At 45.8% G+C, this 19,830-nt stretch overlaps 2 long non-coding RNA genes across 2 annotated transcripts in view; one reads left to right on the plus strand and one right to left on the minus strand.

Annotated features, from left to right (window-relative positions):
• The window catches only part of LOC133667076 (uncharacterized), a 107,569-nt gene that overhangs the window by 75,975 nt on the left and 11,764 nt on the right, over nt 1–19,830 (plus strand). The gene's annotated exons all lie outside the window — the stretch shown is intronic.
• Nucleotides 10,101–19,465, minus strand: LOC133666845 (uncharacterized). Its single transcript, XR_009831590.1, has 2 exons — nt 14,009–19,465; nt 10,101–12,638 (listed from the first exon to the last, which is right to left on the minus strand). It is a non-coding gene; the product is annotated as an uncharacterized LOC133666845 (long non-coding RNA).

The following is a 19,830-nucleotide window of genomic DNA, read 5'->3' on the forward strand; positions in this document are numbered from 1 at the left end:
TTACGTCGCGTCGTCGTCTCGGTGGCTGCTCTCCGCCGAGGTTGATCGCGTGTGCCGCGACGAGTTTCGACCCCTTCGAGTCCTCGTCTCCTCGGATGGAGGCGTATTTTCCTTCGAGTTCGAGGATTAATGGATTGATGGTAATTCTAACGCGAACAGGGGGAAGGAAAGGGTAACGAGGTTGAAATTGATTTAAATTTACTCCTCGTTGCAAATACTCGTCCGAGCAAAAGTTGGTGGAGGTTATAAAAATCGAGGTTGATTATCTCGCTCGATATTGGAAAAAAGGAAGAGAAGGAAAAAATATTAATTACACGTTTTAACAGCGCGAGAGGGATCATAGAAAAATTATTTGGTCGGAAAGTGGACCAGTTTGGCTCGATTATCCCGTGTAACCATCCGGAACAACGTCTACATCAACGTTCAATCTCGAACGTTTATTATTGCTTAAAGATTGGAATTAAAATGTCAACGTTGTCGCTTCGAGCGTAGCCGAGATCGGGTATGCCACCAACGTTTCTCGCCGAAATTTTCGGATAAATCAGCGACACGAGAGAGAGAGAGAGAGAGACACGTGAGATTTGTGGAACGAGAGAAACGTTCGTCGCGGACCAGTCATCCGTGGATAATAACCCGCGAAGGGGGCGGAGAGGGAAAAATCAATGGCCGTTGATTTATCGCGTGGCGGATCGAGATGTCGATGCAGCCACCGCCTAGATGCAATAGTTGGTATCGTGGACACGTAGGCAGCTGTGGACGAGGCGGGTAGAGTGAATTATGGTTTAAAATGCGGCGTATGCTAATCGAAATTGATAAAATGGCAGCCGTAAATCCCGACTTGGTGGGCCTTCGTTTCGACCTCTTGCGAAACCTCTTGAAAGCCTTCGTATCTCATCTCCTTTGCGCGATCGAGCGAAACGACGAGTAAAGTGGACGACGAAAATGCGTCTCTGGGAAGATTTTCTCCGAGGAAATTCCAGCTTGGGGAAAATCGTGTCGGAGATGTCGAAGCGACCACGGACAAGTTTCGTTGGTTCGATGCGAGCAGCAACTGTGGATATTTAAATTATCATTGGGAAACGCGTTCGTTAAAATTCCTTCGAGACGAGAATATCGACGGCCTCGAGTTTCTTTCGAAGGAATTCGTGATCACGAGAATACCATTACAGATGTATTGTTGACGAATATAGATAGATTCAAACGGTTGATTTTATTCGTGAAGGAAAGGCGCGTTTTCGAATTGAACGAACGTTAAAAAATAGTAGTCGCAATTCTTTTATTACCGCCACGTTTTTTCTTTATCCGCTCGATATTTCGATAAATATTTCGAGTTTGAGCTTATCGATTAAGAGAATCGGAGGAGACGGGTTGGAAAAATGAAATGAATGGGAAAATAGGCGCGCAGGAAAGGAAGGTTCGATCCGTTGGAAGGTATCCTTGAAAGGAGACGGTTGCACGGGGGTTACTGCACCGCGAGGGAAAGCGGGAGGACCGGACGTTGGTAGCCGAAGAGTAGCCCCTGTGGTAGCAGCGGAGTGGTAGCCCAAGGCTACTAGAAGATTGCCGGCAGACAGGTGGGTGAGGCGAAGGATGGCCGAGGTAAAAGGCAGTGGAGAGAGAGAGGATGGTGTTATATCCCTTTCCTCTCCTCTCCTCTCCTCTCCTCTTCTCTCCTTTGTCCTCCTCGTCTTCTTCATCATCATCATCATCTTCTTCTTCTTCTCCTCCTCCTTCGTCTTCTTCCTCCTCCTCCTCCTCCTCCTCCTCCTCCTCCGATGGTGGTGGTTCTCCTTTCGAGGCCCTTTTCTCCAAGTCCACTTAGCCGCACGCGAGACTTCCACCTCGAATAGAAGCATCCTTCCTCTCCTTCGTCCTTCCTCGCTTCCTTTTTCTTTCTCTCCTCCGCTGCTTGCGACTTGCACCGGGGCCCGGGGGCGCGAGAAAACTATAGGAAGGCGCGCACAGGGTTGCGGAGGAGCGAGCGAGAGCATTAACCATGGATTTATTCGAACGGGAAGCTCCGAAATTGCCCGATTACGGTATTACGCGCGGCGCGGATACGGAGAAAGAGCGGGAAGGAGGGAGGGGAAGGGAAACGGATGATGGAGGCGAGGCGAAAAAAGAGAGCTGACGGGGGCCCCAGTTGTAAAATCGACCACGTTGCTGCGAGACGTAGGCGATGCACCGAGCAATCGGCCGACTCCTCTCGGCGTTCCTCCGGAGCCGTTCCTCTTTTGAGGGTGGCAATTTGCGGTAATATCGCCAACGACGAGGTAGCGCCCATAATGGGGCCCCAGGGCCCCCACCAACCTCCGACGTGTAACTCGGCCCCCCTTCCCCGAGGCCAACCTGCTCTTCGATGACAACCGATCACGATCGCTCCCCCTCCGCCTGATTAACCAAAAAAAAACTATATCCCTTCCCCCTCTTTTCACCTCGTTTTTGCCCGGATTCTCTACGAATCTTACTTATCTATTCACTTGTTCATTGTCGGAATAGAAATCTCGCGTTAAATTTTATTTTGTCGTTCCATATATATATGTATATATATATATATACACATAACATTCGTCATTCGTGGTCGTTTTAAATTTAAGAAGGGAGTTTTTCGATCCGGAGTTTTGATGCGATCGTTGGAGTGATCAGCACGGTTGGATGGAAGTAGCGGCGAACGGTGGACGGCAATTATCGAGAGTTCTCGCGAGAGTCGTAATCGACGGTTGCACGAGGGAGGAGGGGGGGATCGTTTGTTGTGGAATCGTGGGCCCGTCCTGGAAGTCTCAACCTGTTCGCGTGAGACGGTATCGCGGGCCAGGCTCAGCCTTGCCCTCAGCTATACCACCGTATATAAACTCTGGCTCGAACGGGTTCTTCCCCTCGGTTGTTGGTCGGCGCGGAGAAGTCTTACTTTACCGTGGCTATCCGCATCGGGATATCGAGCGCGTATATACTCCGCCTCGCCTTTCATTCATGATCCACCTTCCTCCGCCTCTGTATAATAACGCCCTAACATCCTCCTCCTAGTTTCGTAATTTATGCGTCGTTAAACTTTGAACCCTCCTTTTTTTCCTTCCTTCTCGACGTTTTTTCGAATTTATTCTTTTCAACGAAATTCTACGGCCCTCGACGAGTCTTCTTTTCGTCGTCGTTAATAACGTCGTCACAATTTTACTCGGGACGAGCATTCAGCCTCTGGCAAAAAATCGAGAGATTTCCAATGAAAAAACGATCCAAGCAAGAAAGGAATCACGCGAGATAATCGCAGAGAAAATCGTTCTCGTATCGCCAGTTTTACGACCGCTTAATTAATCGTGCATCCTAACAGGCCGCCGCCCATTAAATTTCCCCATCCCGTTTCTTTTCGCTTCTTCTCGTCGTACGTAATGTCTCGTCGTTGCTCTCTATCTATCTATCTATCTATCTCCAGGTTTAATTGCCGCCATAGAGCTCGTGCCTCGCGGCTTAGAACGGGTAGAAGTGAATCACCATCGTCGAAAGAGAAGCTCTTTCCTTTTTTCCCTTCCTCTTCTTCTTCTTCTTCTTCTCTCGCTTATCCACGCACCGATCCCTTTTCGCCCATCGCTTCGAAACGAGAGAGGCTCGAGACGAATAATCGCACGGACCAGTTTCAATTACGATACGCCTCGATCGAGGAAACGTATCGAGAGTTCGATACGTAAACCGCAAGGATGGTATTACAGATTGGAAAAAAGAAAGAAGAATCACGATCCCTTTTTGGTTTCTTGAAAAATTTATTTGTTCGAAAGAAACAACTTCCTTTCTTCTCCTTCTTCTCTGTAAATATTCGGGAGGAAAAGTTGCGAGGGAGGAAACGCAAGGGTAAATTCCAGCGCGATGAAAGGTATCCTGGAGATATCGGTGGCCCTTGTGGATACCACACGGAACACCCGACGGCGAAAACATCTTGCTGAAGACATTACTTATGGCGGTAATCGGGCTCTCGGCCGCTAAGAGGTGATAAATTCAACGGGTTGCATCCGAGCGGCTCGCGTGAACGTACGGCAAGCAATGGCTGACTTATGGGTGGATTCCCTGACGAACGACTCGAACGTTCCTTCTTCCGCTCTGCGCCTTGATCGCGCCCTGTGAATACGGATGGATTAGACGCGTGGATAATTTAATTTTTTCCAGAGAAGAGAGTTGAAAAGAAAACTCGATGAAAAGCCGGTTTATCGGAGGAAACCAGTATATGTATATATAAGTATATATATATATATTGTACAAGATTGTACAATAATAGATATTAATATGTAAAACTGTTAACCTTTTTTCCTTTCTTTTTTTTCTCTCTCACCAATCACTATGTTGAAACTCGACACTTGCAAATCAACGGGTACAGTTTCGCGGGATTATTTTTTAATGTCATTAATGCATAGTTTTGCTATACGTACGCATTGCAACCAGGCGATCGAACGAATATCTATAATTTGCGTTCGAAATAACTGCGATAGATTTACGCACGAGACTGATTAATGAACCGTTTTATCGAAATTAAATTTCAAAAGTTGAAATTGCCTACGAATCGTGTATTTATATATACATTCGCATTCGACACGTACGAATGTTAATTAATGCGCGCATATCAACATTGTAGTACGTTCGATTTCTCAACTCTTTGCTTTCACTTTTCTTCCCTCTTTCCTTTCTTCCCCGAAAAAACAACATCTCGTGAAGCGTTCGAACAACTGCAACTTACTTACACTCGCGCGGAGAAAGCGCAAGAAACGATTCCATCGACCGATCCACCCCGTGTAACCTTAAAACGGGAGCGAGTCCATCGTTGCCGCGATTAATCTTGGCCGGTCGTAAAGGCACAAGAACCGTTATCGCGCATCCGAGCTAGGTAGCCCGAGAGGTGTTTCGTGCCGATCCGCCGCCAAGATACAGCTCGCCTCTGCCTAGACACCGGCTGGTGGATATCTCTGGTGGGCCGGTGATAGACCGGCTGTTACACTCTAACGCCTGGACGCTGGTAGGGAGCCTGTCGGCTACCGGGCGGGACTCGCCAGACCTACGACCGGTGTCCCTGACGGGGCTGCGCTTCCGTGTTTCCAAGTTCCCGGAAAAACGGCCGCTTTATGGCCGCGATTCCGCGAGTTATTTCGCAAAGGGAAGCTGGCTGGGACGATACTCGATTCCTCGAAAAACGATTCACGATTTCCTCCGCGATTCTTATTAACTCCACCGCGCGTACACCGACGCGACTTGTGCATATTCGTGTACGGCACAATCCGTCCAAACGTAAGAAGACTCCTTTCTCATGCGTTACGATTCGAATCGGTTGAGAGAGGAAGAGAACGAGAGGGATTCTCGCGTCAGAGGAGACATGATTGATAAGACGCGCACGTTGGAGCGACGGACGGGCGGAAAGAGCGGCGGTGGGAAATTAAGGAGGGAGGAAGAGAGAGAGCGGAAGGATGGAAACAGGTAGCGAGCCGCTTGCGCCTCGTATCGGGCCCCTTTGTCATTGTCAATATTGCCGAGGAGGCAAAGATTATCTGGTGACTGATGGCCCATTCGCTTACCCATTCGATCTATGGTGCACCCATGCGAGTGGATCGGAACCGACGCGGCGACGATCGATCGACCGATTCGTCCCCCCGCCGCGCCCATCACGAGAGAGAGAGAGATACCCTTTCCCTAACGCCCTCCCTCTAACTAACCTCGCCCTCCCCCCTTCCTCTGCCAACGTGTATCGTATTGTTTCGAGATTGAAGATAACGAGATGCCTTTCGAGCGAAGAGGCAGAGTTATGGTGATTGTCCGACGTAGCGGCGCGGCCCTTTTATTTTCGATCGATACCCGCGTGCATGTGTATCGGGGACACCCCTTTCCCCCAGGAGGATACGCGTGAACGACCTCCGGAAATCGAGCGGTTTTCTCTACTTCTTTCTTAAATGTTTACGCATAACATTTTCTAACTTTCGCGCACTCGAGAATACGATTCGAAGGAGAGGGGATATGGTTCGCTTCCGTTTCTTCATTTTGTTGTTTATTCGTGGAGCACGAACGAAGGGAGTGATGGTGTTCGTGAGAAAGGTCGGTTATCGGAGGGTGTAAAAAAATACGCGAGTCACGATGAGAAAGAATATTTCGTTTGAGGGAGGGGAGGATAATTCGCCGTGAATCGAAGGAAATGGTCGTTCAATACCGTCACGTAGAGTTCTCGAGCCGATTGCAACCGATTTGCCTCGTTTCGAGGATCGGCGAGAAGGTCGGGGCCCGGCTCGTGACCCTTCGATCTCGCGAATTATTACTCCTGCTCCTTTATCAAACGTGACGTGGGCTCGAATTCGATCCTCCCCCCCTCCTCCTCCTCCAAAATGGTTATTCTCGTGCAACGGCCTTTGGAACGAGAGTCTTTTTACAAGGATTAACGGTAGCCGTGTACTCGAGTTTATTCGATCGATCAAAATCGAAGCGAATGGATCCCTCTCAAGGGGAAGAGAGCAAAAGAAAAACACACATATATATATATATACACATCAGGAACGAGCATCTATTCGTGGTGGGTCCCACGTTCCTGTCCAAATCGTCACGTCACTAACGGTTACTAGTGTTACCGATTACCGATACGGATCTCCTCTCTCCCTCTCTCTCTCCCTCTCCTCGGCCCCTCGCACGAGCCCTATTCGGATATCTCCTCGCTCGCTCTTCTTCGGATCTGTGAGCCAGATGACATGTCGTAGCCGCATAATGGGCTACGTTAGGGGAATAAATTACACGATACACGGGTAAGGCCACGTTGAGGAGCCACGTTCTCCACGACCGGCCCTCCCCCCATCTCCCTGTTTACAAATATATTTGTCCACCGTGATTGATGCTCGTCAATTAGAGCGAAACTCTTCGTATGTACGGTCGATGGATAGAGGATTTCTACGCCATTTCCCTATCGCGAGGAATCACTATCGAGATTTCATTTCGATTTTATGTGGAAGAAAAGGTGGTTCGGATAAAACGGGGGAGACGAAGGTACTTAAACAGAGGAATGCAAAGCGACGATCGACGTTCTTCTTTCGACGCCCCACCCTTATTCGCGCCGTGTTTGGCGCCGGTTCAAATTCGATCTCGAACAACTCGAGAGCAACTATTTGGAAATTTCATTGTCTCTCGCCCACGTGCAAAGTTGGTTATGTTTTTCTCCTCCCTCCAAAAGTGACGAGCTTTCTCTGTGATATTAGCTTAGTCCAAGTTCCAATTCCAATTCTCAAATTAAAAATAACTCCTGCATCCTTGTTTTATTCACCAGATTCCACTACAGGATCCAAAATGACCACAGGCAATCGCAACTCGGATCGATTTAGAACGCCCGGTCTTATCTTATCTTCCGATAAGAATCTACGATGGATCTACGATCCTGGAATTCGATCAGGCGATCTTGGAAAGGGAAGGAGAAGAAAAATCGGAGGATAAGGAAGGGGATAAAAAGCCCTTAGTTTTTCGCGGGACTGTAGAAAGCAGGATTACCACTGCTTTTAACGGTAATCGCTTCGAGGTAAATCCGCCTTTACGCGAGATGCACGCGTATTATCCTCCCATTCTTTTCGAAAGTTTCGAATTTTCCGTTTATCGGCGTTAAATACGCGTTAAAGTTGAAGTTTGGATCGAATCCAAGTCGATTCGTGAAAGTGGAAGAGGGGGGAATAGAGGAAGAAGTTAATTAAGCCGCGAAGGGAATTGAGACGAGTCAGTGGCGGAGGCTCGATTCGGGATGATGCATGAGGCTCGGCAACCGGAGAGAAAAAGAAAGAGAAGAGAAAAAGAGGAGCGCGAAAGAAGAAGGCAGAGACGAGAAGGAGAAATGTCCTCCCGATTCGGTAAACTTTGACCCGCGAGCGAGCTCGATTCTCGACAGTGATGTATCGCATCCTGTCGTTGACCCGTATTCCTCGAGCGAGATTTCTTCTTCTTCTTCTTCTTCTTTTTCTTCTTCTTCTTCTGCTTCTTCTTCTCTCCTCCGCCTCTTCTTCATCCTTGGACCGTACGTGGTACGAGAGTTCATTTTTGCCTTTTCTTTTTTATTTCCCCCTTTTTTTCTCTCCGCTTCCCTCCTCGAGTCAGTGCACTGACTCATTGTCAGAAGGAGCGAGTGCTTAGTCAGTGGCTGGCATGCGTGCACGAAGAGGAGAACGGAACGGAGAGGAAGAAACTATCATAATAGAGGGAGTCCAAGGCGTAGGCGCTTGTTCCTCCATTCATTCTTTCCTTTTTTTTTTCCTTTTCCTTTTCTCCCATCTTCCCCGCCGCTTCTCCGTCTTTCCTCCGTTACTTATTTATTTCTCCATTTTTCTATCCGTCTTCCTCCGTCTTTCGTTGTCGCCACTAATCTCTCCCTCTCTCTCTCTTCTCCCCTACTTCTTTGTTCGCTTCGTTTCAAAGGACAGTTGCGAGGGCGAAAATAACGGATAAAGGGAGAGAGAAGGAGAGAGAGAGGACTCGATGCAACGTTCACCGAAGTTGGATCGTTTGAAATCGACTAAATATAAGCGAGCCCTTTTCGTTTTCTTCGCCGGGTTGCGATTACAGAGGAGAGAATTCGGGGCGTCGTCGTGGTCGTCGTTTCAAACGGTTCGAGAAACGCCACGCCACGCGTTCTTCCACGCCGGGATACTTTTACGTTCTTTTCTGGAGGGGGTGGAGCTTACGAGTTTCTTCTTTTTCTCGCCATCAAAGTATATCACGACTATCAATTCTTCTTTTCTTGCGACTCAGTAGAGATAGATGTAGGATTATCCTGATGATGATCGAGATTCTCCAAGGATTTGTTATTTCTGTTCGTTTTTCCGAGTTTTTGTCGATGGGCGGACGGTTAAACGGTAGTAACGAGTGAGAAAGTGAGACGTTAAACGGTGGGGGGAGTGGAAGCGTGCATTAAGAGGTTGTGGAGCGCCGTGCCGATACGCTTGCTGAGAAACAATGGCGCGATAACTCATAATAGCGTCGGGTATTATATGGTATTGATAGAACGGCCGGCCGCGCACCCCATGAATGCCAATGAGAACGCGAACAATGGCCCGCGCGTAGGTAATACCTCCGTGATCCGTATTCTTTCCTTCGTTGATTTAAGCCGCCTTTTATAGAGTCGTGCTCCCGGCAGCGCGAGTCCACTCGCGCCGGCTACCATCCCACCTGTCATCAGTATTCATTGAAATTGTTTTCACCAACTTTGCCCTTGGCAAACTCGCGGGGAATCGGCCAATCGGATCCAACTCAAATTCGATACGCTCCCTTTAACTCTTGCGTTTTTTACCATCTTAAGAGGAAAATATAATCGTTGAATCAACCTCGTGATTAAAAAGTGTTACGTTTCTACCATTTTAAAATATAATCGTCCAAAGATACTACGTTTTTACCATCTTCAGAAGAAAAATATAATTGAATTGCCTCGTGATAGGATTGAAAAGTGTTAAATTTTTACCATCTTAAAAAGAAAATATAATCGATGAATTAGCCTCGTGATGGAATTAAAAAGTGTTACGTTTTGTTACCATTTTAAAATATAATCGTCGGAAGATATTACGTTTTTACCATCTTGAGAAGAAAAATATAATTGAATTGCCTCGTGATGGAATTGAAAAATGTTAAATTTTTACCATTTTAAAAGGAAACTGTATCGTTGAATTATCCTTGTGATGAAGTTGAAAAGTATTACGTTTTTACTCTCTCAAAAGAAAATACAATCGAATTAATCTTGTGATGGAATTGAAAACTGTTACGTTTCTACCATTTTAAAAGGAAAATATAATCGTTGAAAGATTACGTTTTTACCATCTTGAAAGAAAAATATAATCGTTGAATTAGCCTCGTGATGGGATTGAAAAATGTTAAATTTTTACCATCTTAAAAGGAAAATATAATCGTTGAATTATCCTTGTGATATTGAAAAGTGTTATCTTTTTAATCTCTCAAAAGAAAATACAATCGAATTAATCTTGTGATGGAATTGAAAACTGTTACGCTTTTACCATTTTAAAAGGAAAATATAATCGTTGAATTAGCCTCGTGATGGGATTGAAAAATGTTAAATTTTTACCATCTTAAAAGGAAAATATAATCGTTGAATTATCCTTGTGATGAAGTTGAAAAGTATTACGTTTTTACTCTCTCAAAAGAAAATACAATCGAATTAATCTTGTGATGGAATTGAAAACTGTTACGCTTTTACCATCTCGAAAGGAAAAATACAATCGTGGATTATTAGTCTGGTGGTGAGATTGAAAAGTGTTAACGCGTTGCCTCGAAGCAACGTGGAGTACGAGCGAGGTCAGAGGAACCGCGACAACTCTAACAACGCGGAAATTACTTGAACCTTGGTCACCGAGGAGGGACGACGCATTATGCATAAACATCTGTCGTTATCTCGGTGGAGACGAGCGAAACGGTGATGTATACGTAAGGGAGAGGAGAAGATAGACTCGTAAGCAACGACCAAAGGGAGAAGAGTAGAAGAGCGTAGAAAAATGGTCACGCACACTGTTCGAAACTACGTGGCACACGCAACGTGACTTTTTAAATCGAGTCAGTACACTTGTTACGTATCCTCCTCCAGTGATGCTACACCGATGAAACACAGTGATTCGCAATTTTACATCAGTTCCAAGATAAAGAATACGTTTCGACGATGGATGAAAAGGATATCGACGGAACAATGATGGAACGACGGATAAAATTTAAGAGAAAGAAAATCTTGGAATGATTATAAAATTACAAAATCACTCAACGACGCTTGTGTTATTTCGAATTGTTTGTAATATTCATGGATTGATTTTAAGCTATCTTCATTGTTCGTTTGATCTTTGTTCGGTTCGTATATTTTCTTACAATATTTCTTTAATTCTTATTTTTATTCTTATTTTATTAAATTATCATCTTAGTAATTTTGTTCTTTTCATTTTTAAGTGTATATCGATATTTCATTTCAAAGTTACAAATAATATATATCACAATAAAAGAAAATTAAACTATCCATACAAGCTCAAATAATTTTCTCCTATTATACGCGAGGAGATAATAAAAAAAAAGTACAGACTCGCCTACACGTGCGGTTATATATGTATAGTCTATATATATAACTCTCTCTTTCTCTCTCTCTCTCTCTCTGTGCGTTTAACGCGCTTCACTCGTTTCGCCATCGCACGTTTCGCTCCCACTGCTACACCACGAGCCGAGGACAATCGCGTTTGCGGTGTATCTTTATACACCGACGGCGGTAATACAATTTGCGAAGCGTCGCGCGCATACGGCTCGGCCACCGTTTCGCATTCGTGCCCTTTCCTTTTCCTCGTCTCGGTTGCGGTTCGCTCGATGGAAAACGCGCTTTTACCTCCCCCCTCCCCCAACGGTCCAGCTGTCACGGGGGACGCGACAAGCGTTGAGGAATCGTTGTCGTTCGTATGCATGTTCCGCAACGACCTCACGCCTCACTCGGGGCTCGCGACGGCGGCAGGACGACGATGACGACGAGCTGCTGCTGTTGCTGCCTACGATCGCACGTGTCGAGGAGACGACGACGTTCTCACGCGGCCGGCTGAGAAGAAGGCGGAGATTTCTTCATTCGCGTTGTTGTCTGTGACAGGATATTCCGACGGTAATTTAGACATTGCACTGTTGGACATTGTTTCGTAAGAATATCCATTCTCGACGATCTCGATTTTAAAATATGTTTCTCAGAATTTTCTTCTAAATTTATTAAGGAATAGAAATAAATTATGTTATATAGATGGGTGATTTGTTCTAACCGACCCCATTATGTCAACGAAATCGAAACAGTCCAATTAAATAGAATTAAAAATTATTCCTTTCTGTGCGTAGATTATTATTCTCGAAACGAAACGTTTCCAAACTTTATAACAGAATTTAAACGATGTTACGTTATTCTTTCAGAATAATCTCTTACTTAAGATCTTAAATATCTCGATCCATCCGAACGACGTATCTAGATTCATCTTTCGATCGATCGAATTTTGTCAAACTTTTATTCATCATCGATCGAAACGTCGTAAACACATGTAACAGAAATATTCCACGCTTGGCGTAGCAATTTCGCGCATCCATCGGATCCTCGTCCCGACGTCTCTCTGGAAAAAATTGCCGCGGCAGTGGTGCGTGACTTTTCGCGGTTGCAGCTGAATTACACGCGGCACACGCGGCGGTTACTTTTCCTATTACATAGTTGGCCGCCGCCGCCGCGTCGCAGGAGCCTGCAGTGATAGATCGGCCGATAAAGTGATTCGCGGATAAGTAAATTGATACGTGAGCGGGCAGATAAAGAAAAGATAATAAGGGATAGGTATTCCTACGCGCGGTAATGACCCCGGCTGGCCAAGGAGGCAGCGATAGCGGCAGAGTGGTTGGCGCTGTTGGCGGTGTGGAACGAAAATTATAAGCGGCTGCCGGGGTTCGATGCACCGCAACACCGTTTCAACTTATTATCCCCAGAGACAAAGGGTGTTCCTGTGGACTGGCCAGTATTAAGTATTTCGCATTTACGTGATTTATCGTGGACGGAAAACGCACAAGTGCGAAACCGAGGGCTAGGTTGTAATTTCCATAATTGTGACGGATGAAAGGAGAAGACGTCCTCTCTAACCTCGTTCAGTTTCGATTTACGGGAAGAGCTGGAAAAGAAAGAGAAGAATTTACAATTACACGAAAAAAGAAATCATTTGACTCTCGTTGTTCACTTTAAATAACATCTATGCCCCTTAAGTGTCTCTTTTCGGTCGGCCAACTCGAGATAATTTTGCGAATGCGACGAGTGTCTTACAGATAACATAAAATGATTTTTAACTTACAAATATTATAAATAATATTAACTTATAAAATTTCACGTCTATATCTGGTTTCCGTTTCGGCAAGAACAAATCTTTCTTTCCTTTAGTAAATTAATCAATTACTTAAAGCAACTACGTATTAAACATTCACATATATCTATTATTTAACATCGCATATATATATATTAAACATTCACTTTTCTATTCCACATTAATTAAACGCAATATCGTTTTCTAAGAATTAAATACAAACCGAAAAAAGTCCTGTCTTTCGATCCCTTTAAGTGTCTCTTTTCGGTCGGCCAACTCGAGATAATTTTGCGAATGCGACGAGTGTCTTACAGATAACATAAAATGATTTTTAACTTACAAATATTATAAATAATATTAACTTATAAAATTCGTTCACGTCTATATCTGGTTTCCGTTTCGGCAAGAACAAATCTTTCTTTCCTTTAGTAAATTAATCAATTACTTAAAGCAACTACGTATTAAACATTCACATATATCTATTATTTAACATCGCATATATATATATTAAACATTCACTTTTCTATTCCACATTAATTAAACGCAATATCGTTTTCTAAGAATTAAATACAAACCGAAAAAAGTCCTGTCTTTCGATCCGCGGCGAGTCGCCTTTCGAGCGCAAAGGATTGAAAAAGAAGAGAGAGAAAGAATGAGAAAACACGGGATTATTATTGGAAATACACTGCTTGTAATTCTCTCGTTAATTTCGGGCCGGGACGCCCACGCGCGAGGAGAAAGGCGGGGGAGAGGCATCCCGCGGCGACTTTAACGAGACAATCGCGGGGACGTTACACGTGGCCTCTAAGAGCAAAGTTCGACTCCTACGCGCTACATGGGAGCTACGTGGCTGCGGAGTCGGGTGGTGGCGCGTCGCGGCCAGCCGTGTACGCAATTTGTCTCGTCCACGGATAATTACGCCATTATGCCAACCTTCTCACCTCTCCTTACCTCCCTCGCTCGGTGATTCTCTCCTCGGAGGAGAGAAGTGGTAAGTGGTAAGTCCAACAATCGGAAGGGAAATAAATAAATAAAAGCCAATGCTCGTCGTTGTCTCTGTTTCTTCGCAAAATCAACTTGTCCAGGTACGTCGAATTAATTTCTCGAATTATTTCGCTACGGTACAAACGCAGTGGATGGCAATATTGGAATTGAGTGGATTAATTATCAGCGAGAAGAATTACCTCAAGTGAGCCTTCTTCTTCTTCTTCTTCTTCTTCTTCTCCTCCTTTTCGTTCTCTTTGGCCGCTCGTCCCAAGGATCACGAATTGTCGCGTGGTACGCGACGTGGCTATCTTAATTAATACGAGAACCACTTAACGTAGCGCTGATTTATACCATCCGGCTGGAATGGAAGGCTTCTCTTCCTCCCTTCTCATTCTCTCTCTCTCTCTCTCCCTCTCTGTCTCTGGAGGACAGCCACTTATCGGACGGGTCTTTTTCTCACCTACGTGAGCTTATCTCGTACGATGTTTCTCGCCCGCCATTTCGATCCCCGGCATTTACCGGCCGCGTGCTAACGCTCGCGTCCAAAGAGAGGAATCGGCGGACAGGCGTCGCCGGTGGCTTCCAATCCTGTTTTGATGGATCCCCTTTTTTTAATCGACACCTTTCCCCGCGTAACGATAGTAGTAGCGCGTACAACGGCTCCAGATAAACCATTGGAAAGTACAGAACATCGCCCATTAAAACGTACATATATATATCATATACGTTACGTGCTCCATCGAATTCCGAATTCGCGTTTATTACAATTCGTGTTTCGCAAGGCGGTAAAGGAATTCCCACGCGGCGCAATATTCCGTATTGGATCAAAGGACGCCGTTGTTACGACGATTCGCAATTGTGTATCTCGTAACTCGCGGTATCCTGCCACCATTAGGCTCGCGATCGGTCATAATTTTACGAGGTGTTAAAGCCGGGTGCGATCCGTGTACGAGACGAGACGATGGCGCGACGATGACAGGTAAACGTGATCGTAAAATCCGTGTGCGTGGATAGAGTCGTATAAAATCGTGTAGAGACATCTTTATTATTGGAGGGAAGGGTCCTGCGTGGGCCAGTTAGAGAATCTTTCTCTCTCTCTCTCTCTTCCCGTGCTCCCTCCCGTAAATAGCGAACGTAAAATTGGAGAAACACGGACTATATCGATGTTCATCGTAACGACGTCGCTTGTCGCCCGGTCGCCGGTCGGATTTGTTAAACAGACCACTGACGTCCGTGTATTTTATCCCCGTTTACGAGCTCCTTTATCCGCTCCTGTAAACCGATTTATTGCGGTTTTCAATTTATACGGAATACATAACGGGCGGGGTGGTGGTGCGTCGATTCCAACTTGCCGTGGCAGGAGCGGTCGCATAAATCAACGAGCCGTCGAATCTTGCTCTCTATCGTTCAAAGGAGACCGGGACAGGTGGTCGACAGGGAAATTATCTCTGGCGCTTTTCTTCCTTTTAATATCTTCTTTTCCCGTTTAAATCGAGGAATTAGAAGATAACAACTCGAGGCAAGGATAGATAAAGAAATATAGGAGATAGGGTGGATCTTCTCTCCTCCAGGGATGAGAAATGAGTATTACTGGGGGGATTAATAATTTCATTCGCGGATTAATCGTAAGAGCGTGTCGATGGTGAGAAAGGCGGGAGAAAAGAATTTACGGGGGTCCCTCGTAAGTGCAGTTTTTGGAGGGGCAATTACGCGGATACGCCGTTAATTTCCGGCCACCTGCGCGCCGAGATTCGGCGTAATACGTTACGGAATTAGGCGCTGTAGGTATCTGCTGTAATTAGGGATTACCACATTTCGCCAATTACCCTGCCTACTGTTGCCCACGACCTGTGTGGCTTACCCCCACGCCGCGATTTATAGCTCTCCGAGGACGCTCTCGAGTGCGCCTGTCCCACTCGAGACAGCATTCTAGCATTCTTCCAACGATCATATCGCGCTCCTATGTCCATCGCTCGTATCGTCCCTTGGAAAAATTGGGTAAAAGAAATTGTTGATTATCGAAGGAACGATTCCTCGTTCGTAAAAATTTCCGAGAACGGCGTCCGAGAGAGGTCGTTAACGGTACTCGTGGCTTATCACCATCGATGATGGAAAACATCGCGTCGTTAATTAAACGAATTACGAAGACCCCAGCTACAGACTCCTCCAGTATTTTAAATAATTCCAAACTCCGGACGACTATTAAAAATATTCGGACCAGATTCGAGGAAACGTGTAATACGAAAACAAATTGTTGTATCGCGATCCCATCTTAACGGGAGGGTTAAAGAATTCGAGACGTCCACATTTTTAGGAATGCATTCCAAATTACTTCGTAAACTAATCCATCCCCTTCTTTCTCCCTTTAACGGAGAATCTAGAAGAATTAAAAAGGTAAAATTTGACGAGAATCGCCAAATCTGGAGAACACGAGCCGTGTACGCGCGGGTGGAGTAATGGAAATTTAGCATCGGGCATTTTGGCGCAATTTGTCAGAGGAGGGCAGGCCACATATATATATATTGGCGCGACAGAAGGAAGGAAGGAAGGAGGGAGAGGGTAGGCACGAAGGAGGAGAGCGGCAACACGCGATTACTAATCGCGGTATCGCCTGTACCCCAGGGGTCGTGGGGCTGGCCGATGACCAACGAGGGTATACATTATTCGTAGAGAGGGCCGAAATGCACGAAATCTCCCCCTCCACCTGCGTGAGATACGAGCGGACGTTTCCACTTCTTGGAAGCGAGGGGTCGACGCGCCGCGGCGAACCGCGGGGATCCTCGCCCACGCGCCCCACAAACCTGAGAGATCGAAACTCCGAATTCGAATCGTAATGCGTTCGAGCAGGTGGATTCGTTCTTCTCTATCTGGTTCCATTTCGAAATTTCCTCCTCAACGATGGAACAATCGACGCTGAACAAACTAATAAACTTTTATCGCGTCCATCTCTGTACGGCCGTATATGCCTTTTAACCGATCGCGATTGTTTTATCGCGGGAAACCGGTCGCTTCGGGAGATAAAAATTATATCGACTATGGAGAGGGTAAAAAATTGATTCGTCGTTAACAGCGTAAAGGAGAGAAGAGAAGGAAGAAAAGTATCCGGGTAAAGTATATATCGTAGAAACGATGTTACAATGTTCACGATCAATTTCGAAAATTAATTTACAACTTCCTGTGGCTTTTGTGGATTATACGGGGAATCGGCGAGAGGCTTCGTGGCGTCGAATCGCGCAAATAGACACGTTTACTCGGGGCAGGCCTCGTTATTTACGAAAACCCCTTATTAAAGGCTCTAAAGATCGGCGGAGCGCGCATTAAACCGGTGCCTCCGAACTGTTCCCGCGATTATCGTTTCGTCCTTCCGTCGAGAAAGGAGGCCTCGCTTCGAGTTACCTCTTCGAAACTCCGGCAGCAAGACTCCTCGATCGAATCCTCGACCTCTCCGCGGGATTGATCAAATACCGTTCGCTCGGGGAACCGAGTGTCCGTCTCGACAATGTTTTCGATATTTAACAGGTTCGAAACGATTTGGAACAGGTTTTAATCCACGAAACTGGAGGAGATTGTTACGTTTTCCCTCTCTTCGACTTTTCCATCGAATCTATCGCCGCAGCAAGATCGATCGCTGGTGAAAACGTATCCCAATCTTTGTCGCGATTCTTTGCTAAAAAGAAGGGAAAAAGTTCCCTTTAAAAAAGGGAAAAGATTGAGATTAAACCACGAGAACGGCCAAGAACGGATTCCTTCTCGAGTTCAGCCCGGATCGGGCAAAAAATCCGTTTGGATTTCATTCCCGGGACCACACCCGGAAGAGACGTTTCGTTAAGGTTAATATGGATGAGCAGCCGCTTGCTCCATCCGGGACGGGAAGAATTTATGCCCGATGTCTTTCATTGAAATTGAAATCAACGCACAACGACATACGCGTTTGGTCGGGGAGAGGTTTGCCGGGATTGATTAAATTGGAACCACCCAGGCGGATCCTAAATTTACTTTCGTACGTATACCACCAATTTGATCCCCCCGGAGGGAGAGACGAATCTCTTCGAAAAATTTGTGTCACACCGACGCAACGCGATATCAAAGTGTGCTACGTACCGTGTCCACTGCCGTGCATGTGTGCGTGAATCAAACTCCTTTACCAGCCTGGAAAAAAAGGGAAGTCGTAAAGATCCTCGATTGTTAACGGGGTTGTACCTTCTCTCCAAGGATTTTTATATCGGTCGGTAAAAACCGAGGCAAAGGAAGAGGAGGGGAGGAATTTTCAATAATAAATTTCTCTCTCCCGACTCTTTTTTAACGAGGGAGGGAAACGATTTGATTATATTCAAGAATCCAAGTACCAACCAAGATCCGAGAAGGAGAATCTCTCCGCCAATTTATCAATTCGATCACGCGATATCTCTTAGAGAGAAAGATCTGTTTGAGAGAGAGAGAGAGATCCGTAAGCTCGAGATCTGAGACGCCTTATTAAGGCGAGGGTGAGACTCGTGATAGGTGGAGGAGGCACTGGAATGGAAGCTGGCAAGTAGGCGCCAACAATGGCGGGCAACTGTCAAGGGGAGAAAAGCGCGGAGACACCGCGTTAACGACTCGCTGCCATTTAGGGCAGCTACGCGGCCATTTCCCTAAGAAATCCTCTGCTTGGGGGAAAAAGGGGAGAGAGAGAGGAGGAAGAGAGCGTCGGCATGCGAAACGGGCGTTGGCCGGATTCGAAGCGAGCGACAGAACAGTGGGTCCGCGCGAGACACGCTCTCCCAACACGGGAGTGCACGGAATTCCTCCAGTTTCCTCTTTAAACCTGTGCCTCTAATAACCGCCACCACCACCGACCGCGGTGGAGCTTCGAGAGAAACGGCCGATACGAATCTTCTTTCGAAAGGAAGCACTCGACGTGATCCCCCCTTCGGATACCATTCTCTCCGACGAAAATTAGAAGCCACTTATCCAACTACCTAAACTATTCCCTTCCCACGATTACGATATCGAACCGCGGAATCGAACGACAGCCGACGAATAATGACAATCCGCCGTATTTTCAGCACGAGAGAGAAAAGAAAATTCCCTACCTTCGCTCCAACTCGGTTAAGTAAGCCGCGTTAATGGCAAGTGTATATACACCCGGCGAATAGACTCGGTGTCCCATAAGTCTTGGGCGTACAAGAGCAACGGCTTGGCAGTAAGTAATAACCATCCTGCCTACTACCACCCAGCCCACAGTTTCCGGAGAGCGGGATCCGAAAAGGAACGGAACGATCGTTATCTCCCCGCGCGGAATCGATATCAACCGACCGGTACCGTACGTTACGTTGGGGAGCCAAGGGATAGCAACGCGGTGGTACCCAATAAATATCACGCGCGTACGTGCGCATGCGCACGCTTCCGTACGAACGTTGGATATCGCGAGCAAGGCATGCGTAATCGTCTTATATAACCGCTCCCAACGATTCTCGGAGAACGTCGATCTTTTTGGATGCTGCCTGTTCTTAGGTCCTTCTTCCACGCGTTTCCAACAGTCGATGGAGCTGGAACAGTGTGCAACTTGAATTAATATTTCTTCGTTTCAACTGCTTTATACTATATATATATATAAATTGGGAAGAATAAAGAATTAATAGAATTGAAAATGCATAAGTGTAGGGTGTATCGATGTAAATATTTCAACGGTTGAAATTGAGCTCATCGACGAAAAGGAATATAAAAATTGTAAAAAATTTTTATGATTTAAAGGTAAATAGGATTCGTGATTGAACTAATCGAAACATTCTTTGCGAAAAGAAATATAAATAACCAATTTCCCGATAAATAATTATCGAACGAGGGACGAGATATTTCGAATAAACTTATCACCGATTTCATTTTCTTTTATTTTTGAAATTCTTCGAAATTTAATCAGAAATTTGTTATTGAAATAAATAATGAAGACTCGCTAAGTGACTCGAGGTGGTCGCAGAAATGCGCATCCGAGAGAACCGGCGACCAACCAACCGTTTCCTTTTTCCTCCGTTTCTCGATC

Source organism: Apis cerana, linkage group LG1, assembly GCF_029169275.1.
Source record: "Apis cerana isolate GH-2021 linkage group LG1, AcerK_1.0, whole genome shotgun sequence".
Taxonomy (NCBI): domain Eukaryota; kingdom Metazoa; phylum Arthropoda; class Insecta; order Hymenoptera; family Apidae; genus Apis; species Apis cerana.